The sequence below is a fragment of the Hypomesus nipponensis genome, chromosome 20 (assembly GCF_054491055.1).
Source record: "Hypomesus nipponensis isolate SF chromosome 20, ASM5449105v1, whole genome shotgun sequence".
Lineage (NCBI taxonomy): Eukaryota > Metazoa > Chordata > Actinopteri > Osmeriformes > Osmeridae > Hypomesus > Hypomesus nipponensis.
In genome coordinates this window covers 1997501-2002500 of record NC_140380.1, presented here as the reverse complement: position 1 = coordinate 2002500, position 5000 = coordinate 1997501, and the positions used below count along the sequence as shown (strand labels likewise).

The window sequence follows — 5000 nt, the reverse complement described above, 5'->3', positions numbered from 1 at the left end:
TGCCAGGCTGGTATGGCCGTACGAAATAAGTTGACAACCATAGGCTACTTATCCATATACAGATTTAGCAATTGACAATGCAAGGTAGTCTCTCTCTCTCTCTCTCGTGTCAAAATGAAAACAGCTTCCAGCCCCTTTCATGAAGGACTACTTGTGCATATTGCAAGATGTCAGTTTCTAAGTGAATGAGCAAAAGAGCATACAGCACCTGGTATTCCCAGGCGGTCTCCCATCCAAGTACTAACCAGGCCCGACCCTGCTTAGCTTCCGAGATCAGACGAGATCGGGCGTTGCCAGGCTGGTATGGCCGTACGAAATAAGTTGACAACCATAGGCTACTTATCCATATACAGATTTAGCAATTGACAATGCAAGGTAGTCTCTCTCTCTCTCTCTCTCTCTCTCTCGTGTCAAAATGAAAACAGCTTCCAGCCCCTTTCATGAAGGACTACTTGTGCATATTGCAAGATGTCAGTTTCTAAGTGAATGAGCAAAAGAGCATACAGCACCTGGTATTCCCAGGCGGTCTCCCATCCAAGTACTAACCAGGCCCGACCCTGCTTAGCTTCCGAGATCAGACGAGATCGGGCGTTGCCAGGCTGGTATGGCCGTACGAAATAAGTTGACAACCATAGGCTACTTATCCATATACAGATTTAGCAATTGACAATGCAAGGTAGTCTCTCTCTCTCTCTCTCTTGTCAAAATGAAAACAGCTTCCAGCCCCTTTCATGAAGGACTACTTGTGCATATTGCAAGATGTCAGTTTCTAAGTGAATGAGCAAAAGAGCATACAGCACCTGGTATTCCCAGGCGGTCTCCCATCCAAGTACTAACCAGGCCCGACCCTGCTTAGCTTCCGAGATCAGACGAGATCGGGCGTTGCCAGGCTGGTATGGCCGTACGAAATAAGTTGACAACCATAGGCTACTTATCCATATACAGATTTAGCAATTGACAATGCAAGGTGGTCTCTCTCTCTCTCTCTCTCGTGTCAAAATGAAAACAGCTTCCAGCCCCTTTCATGAAGGACTACTTGTGCATATTGCAAGATGTCAGTTTCTAAGTGAATGAGCAAAAGAGCATACAGCACCTGGTATTCCCAGGCGGTCTCCCATCCAAGTACTAACCAGGCCCGACCCTGCTTAGCTTCCGAGATCAGACGAGATCAGGCGTTGCCAGGCTGGTATGGCCGTACGAAATAAGTTGACAACCATAGGCTACTTATCCATATACAGATTTAGCAATTGACAATGCAAGGTAGTCTCTCTCTCTCTCTCTCTCTCTCTCTCTCTCTCGTGTCAAAATGAAAACAGCTTCCAGCCCCTTTCATGAAGGACTACTTGTGCATATTGCAAGATGTCAGTTTCTAAGTGAATGAGCAAAAGAGCATACAGCACCTGGTATTCCCAGGCGGTCTCCCATCCAAGTACTAACCAGGCCCGACCCTGCTTAGCTTCCGAGATCAGACGTGATCGGGCGTTGCCAGGCTGGTATGGCCGTACGAAATAAGTTGACAACCATAGGCTACTTATCCATATACAGATTTAGCAATTCACAATGCAAGGTGGTCTCTCTCTCTCTCTCTCTCTCTCTCTCTCGTGTCAAAATGAAAACAGTTTCCAGCCCCTTTCATGAAGGACTACTTGTGCATATTGCAAGATGTCAGTTTCTAAGTGAATGAGCAAAAGAGCATACAGCACCTGGTATTCCCAGGCGGTCTCCCATCCAAGTACTAACCAGGCCCGACCCTGCTTAGCTTCCGAGATCAGACGAGATCGGGCGTTGCCAGGCTGGTATGGCCGTACGAAATAAGTTGACAACCATAGGCTACTTATCCATATACAGATTTAGCAATTGACAATGCAAGGTAGTCTCTCTCTCTCTCTCTCTCTCGTGTCAAAATGAAAACAGCTTCCAGCCCCTTTCATGAAGGACTACTTGTGCATATTGCAAGATGTCAGTTTCTAAGTGAATGAGCAAAAGAGCATACAGCACCTGGTATTCCCAGGCGGTCTCCCATCCAAGTACTAACCAGGCCCGACCCTGCTTAGCTTCCGAGATCAGACGAGATCGGGCGTTGCCAGGCTGGTATGGCCGTACGAAATAAGTTGACAACCATAGGCTACTTATCCATATACAGATTTAGCAATTGACAATGCAAGGTAGTCTCTCTCTCTCTCTCTCTCGTGTCAAAATGAAAACAGCTTCCAGCCCCTTTCATGAAGGACTACTTGTGCATATTGCAAGATGTCAGTTTCTAAGTGAATGAGCAAAAGAGCATACAGCACCTGGTATTCCCAGGCGGTCTCCCATCCAAGTACTAACCAGGCCCGACCCTGCTTAGCTTCCGAGATCAGACGAGATCGGGCGTTGCCAGGCTGGTATGGCCGTACGAAATAAGTTGACAACCATAGGCTACTTATCCATATACAGATTTAGCAATTGACAATGCAAGGTGGTCTCTCTCTCTCTCTCTCTCTCTATCTCGTGTCAAAATGAAAACAGCTTCCAGCCCCTTTCATGAAGGACTACTTGTGCATATTGCAAGATTTCAGTTTCTAAGTGAATGAGCAAAAGAGCATACAGCACCTGGTATTCCCAGGCGGTCTCCCATCCAAGTACTAACCAGGCCCGACCCTGCTTAGCTTCCGAGATCAGACGAGATCAGGCGTTGCCAGGCTGGTATGGCCGTACGAAATAAGTTGACAACCATAGGCTACTTATCCATATACAGATTTAGCAATTGACAATGCAAGGTAGTCTCTCTCTCTCTCTCTCTCTCTCTCTCTCGTGTCAAAATGAAAACAGCTTCCAGCCCCTTTCATGAAGGACTACTTGTGCATATTGCAAGATGTCAGTTTCTAAGTGAATGAGCAAAAGAGCATACAGCACCTGGTATTCCCAGGCGGTCTCCCATCCAAGTACTAACCAGGCCCGACCCTGCTTAGCTTCCGAGATCAGACGTGATCGGGCGTTGCCAGGCTGGTATGGCCGTACGAAATAAGTTGACAACCATAGGCTACTTATCCATATACAGATTTAGCAATTGACAATGCAAGGTGGTCTCTCTCTCTCTCTCTCGTGTCAAAATGAAAACAGCTTCCAGCCCCTTTCATGAAGGACTACTTGTGCATATTGCAAGATGTCAGTTTCTAAGTGAATGAGCAAAAGAGCATACAGCACCTGGTATTCCCAGGCGGTCTCCCATCCAAGTACTAACCAGGCCCGACCCTGCTTAGCTTCCGAGATCAGACGAGATCGGGCGTTGCCAGGCTGGTATGGCCGTACGAAATAAGTTGACAACCATAGGCTACTTATCCATATACAGATTTAGCAATTGACAATGCAAGGTGGTCTCTCTCTCTCTCTCTCGTGTCAAAATGAAAACAGCTTCCAGCCCCTTTCATGAAGGACTACTTGTGCATATTGCAAGATGTCAGTTTCTAAGTGAATGAGCAAAAGAGCATACAGCACCTGGTATTCCCAGGCGGTCTCCCATCCAAGTACTAACCAGGCCCGACCCTGCTTAGCTTCCGAGATCAGACGAGATCAGGCGTTGCCAGGCTGGTATGGCCGTACGAAATAAGTTGACAACCATAGGCTACTTATCCATATACAGATTTAGCAATTGACAATGCAAGGTAGTCTCTCTCTCTCTCTCTCTCTCTCTCTCTCTCGTGTCAAAATGAAAACAGCTTCCAGCCCCTTTCATGAAGGACTACTTGTGCATATTGCAAGATGTCAGTTTCTAAGTGAATGAGCAAAAGAGCATACAGCACCTGGTATTCCCAGGCGGTCTCCCATCCAAGTACTAACCAGGCCCGACCCTGCTTAGCTTCCGAGATCAGACGTGATCGGGCGTTGCCAGGCTGGTATGGCCGTACGAAATAAGTTGACAACCATAGGCTACTTATCCATATACAGATTTAGCAATTCACAATGCAAGGTGGTCTCTCTCTCTCTCTCTCTCTCTCTCTCTCTCTCGTGTCAAAATGAAAACAGTTTCCAGCCCCTTTCATGAAGGACTACTTGTGCATATTGCAAGATGTCAGTTTCTAAGTGAATGAGCAAAAGAGCATACAGCACCTGGTATTCCCAGGCGGTCTCCCATCCAAGTACTAACCAGGCCCGACCCTGCTTAGCTTCCGAGATCAGACGAGATCGGGCGTTGCCAGGCTGGTATGGCCGTACGAAATAAGTTGACAACCATAGGCTACTTATCCATATACAGATTTAGCAATTGACAATGCAAGGTAGTCTCTCTCTCTCTCTCTCTCTCTCGTGTCAAAATGAAAACAGCTTCCAGCCCCTTTCATGAAGGACTACTTGTGCATATTGCAAGATGTCAGTTTCTAAGTGAATGAGCAAAAGAGCATACAGCACCTGGTATTCCCAGGCGGTCTCCCATCCAAGTACTAACCAGGCCCGACCCTGCTTAGCTTCCGAGATCAGACGAGATCGGGCGTTGCCAGGCTGGTATGGCCGTACGAAATAAGTTGACAACCATAGGCTACTTATCCATATACAGATTTAGCAATTGACAATGCAAGGTAGTCTCTCTCTCTCTCTCTCTCTCGTGTCAAAATGAAAACAGCTTCCAGCCACTTTCATGAAGGACTACTTGTGCATATTGCAAGATGTCAGTTTCTAAGTGAATGAGCAAAAGAGCATACAGCACCTGGTATTCCCAGGCGGTCTCCCATCCAAGTACTAACCAGGCCCGACCCTGCTTAGCTTCCGAGATCAGACGAGATCAGGCGTTGCCAGGCTGGTATGGCCGTACGAAATAAGTTGACAACCATAGGCTACTTATCCATATACAGATTTAGCAATTGACAATGCAAGGTAGTCTCTCTCTCTCTCTCTCTCTCTCTCTCTCTCTCTCGTGTCAAAATGAAAACAGCTTCCAGCCCCTTTCATGAAGGACTACTTGTGCATATTGCAAGATGTCAGTTTCTAAGTGAATGAGCAAAAGAGCATACAGCACCTGGTATTCC

General features: G+C 46.9%; 17 non-coding genes and 1 pseudogene across 17 annotated transcripts in view; all 18 read right to left on the bottom strand.

Moving 5' to 3' along the window:
- The window catches only part of LOC146244730 (5S ribosomal RNA), a 119-nt gene extending 95 nt beyond the window's left edge, over positions 1-24 (bottom strand). The window contains exon 1 of the ribosomal RNA XR_014738438.1: positions 1-24. This exon is cut by the window's left edge and continues 95 nt beyond it. This is a non-coding gene — a ribosomal RNA (5S ribosomal RNA).
- Positions 25-196: 172 nt separating this feature from the next.
- LOC146244729 (5S ribosomal RNA) lies at positions 197-315 on the bottom strand. Its single transcript, XR_014738437.1, has one exon. It is a non-coding gene; the product is annotated as a 5S ribosomal RNA (ribosomal RNA).
- A 182-nt stretch (positions 316-497) lies between these two features.
- On the bottom strand, positions 498-616 carry LOC146244728 (5S ribosomal RNA). Its single transcript, XR_014738436.1, has one exon. It is a non-coding gene; the product is annotated as a 5S ribosomal RNA (ribosomal RNA).
- Positions 617-788: 172 nt separating this feature from the next.
- LOC146244727 (5S ribosomal RNA) lies at positions 789-907 on the bottom strand. Its single transcript, XR_014738435.1, has one exon. It is a non-coding gene; the product is annotated as a 5S ribosomal RNA (ribosomal RNA).
- A 174-nt stretch (positions 908-1081) lies between these two features.
- LOC146244726 (5S ribosomal RNA) lies at positions 1082-1200 on the bottom strand. The gene has a single exon (XR_014740070.1). It is a non-coding gene; the product is annotated as a 5S ribosomal RNA (ribosomal RNA).
- A 188-nt stretch (positions 1201-1388) lies between these two features.
- Positions 1389-1507, bottom strand: LOC146244725 (5S ribosomal RNA). Its single transcript, XR_014739296.1, has one exon. It is a non-coding gene; the product is annotated as a 5S ribosomal RNA (ribosomal RNA).
- Positions 1508-1691: 184 nt separating this feature from the next.
- Positions 1692-1810, bottom strand: LOC146244724 (5S ribosomal RNA). The gene has a single exon (XR_014738434.1). It is a non-coding gene; the product is annotated as a 5S ribosomal RNA (ribosomal RNA).
- A 176-nt stretch (positions 1811-1986) lies between these two features.
- On the bottom strand, positions 1987-2105 carry LOC146244723 (5S ribosomal RNA). The gene has a single exon (XR_014738432.1). It is a non-coding gene; the product is annotated as a 5S ribosomal RNA (ribosomal RNA).
- A 174-nt stretch (positions 2106-2279) lies between these two features.
- On the bottom strand, positions 2280-2398 carry LOC146244722 (5S ribosomal RNA). The gene has a single exon (XR_014738431.1). It is a non-coding gene; the product is annotated as a 5S ribosomal RNA (ribosomal RNA).
- Positions 2399-2580: 182 nt separating this feature from the next.
- LOC146244721 (5S ribosomal RNA) lies at positions 2581-2699 on the bottom strand. The gene has a single exon (XR_014740069.1). It is a non-coding gene; the product is annotated as a 5S ribosomal RNA (ribosomal RNA).
- A 184-nt stretch (positions 2700-2883) lies between these two features.
- LOC146244720 (5S ribosomal RNA) lies at positions 2884-3002 on the bottom strand. Its single transcript, XR_014739295.1, has one exon. It is a non-coding gene; the product is annotated as a 5S ribosomal RNA (ribosomal RNA).
- Positions 3003-3174: 172 nt separating this feature from the next.
- LOC146244719 (5S ribosomal RNA) lies at positions 3175-3293 on the bottom strand. Its single transcript, XR_014738430.1, has one exon. It is a non-coding gene; the product is annotated as a 5S ribosomal RNA (ribosomal RNA).
- Positions 3294-3465: 172 nt separating this feature from the next.
- On the bottom strand, positions 3466-3584 carry LOC146244718 (5S ribosomal RNA). Its single transcript, XR_014740068.1, has one exon. It is a non-coding gene; the product is annotated as a 5S ribosomal RNA (ribosomal RNA).
- A 186-nt stretch (positions 3585-3770) lies between these two features.
- On the bottom strand, positions 3771-3889 carry LOC146244717 (5S ribosomal RNA). The gene has a single exon (XR_014739294.1). It is a non-coding gene; the product is annotated as a 5S ribosomal RNA (ribosomal RNA).
- Positions 3890-4077: 188 nt separating this feature from the next.
- Positions 4078-4196, bottom strand: LOC146244716 (5S ribosomal RNA). Its single transcript, XR_014738429.1, has one exon. It is a non-coding gene; the product is annotated as a 5S ribosomal RNA (ribosomal RNA).
- A 178-nt stretch (positions 4197-4374) lies between these two features.
- LOC146244715 (5S ribosomal RNA) lies at positions 4375-4493 on the bottom strand. The gene has a single exon (XR_014738427.1). It is a non-coding gene; the product is annotated as a 5S ribosomal RNA (ribosomal RNA).
- A 176-nt stretch (positions 4494-4669) lies between these two features.
- LOC146244714 (5S ribosomal RNA) lies at positions 4670-4788 on the bottom strand. Its single transcript, XR_014740067.1, has one exon. It is a non-coding gene; the product is annotated as a 5S ribosomal RNA (ribosomal RNA).
- Positions 4789-4978: 190 nt separating this feature from the next.
- The window catches only part of LOC146244713 (5S ribosomal RNA), a 119-nt pseudogene continuing 97 nt past the window's right edge, over positions 4979-5000 (bottom strand).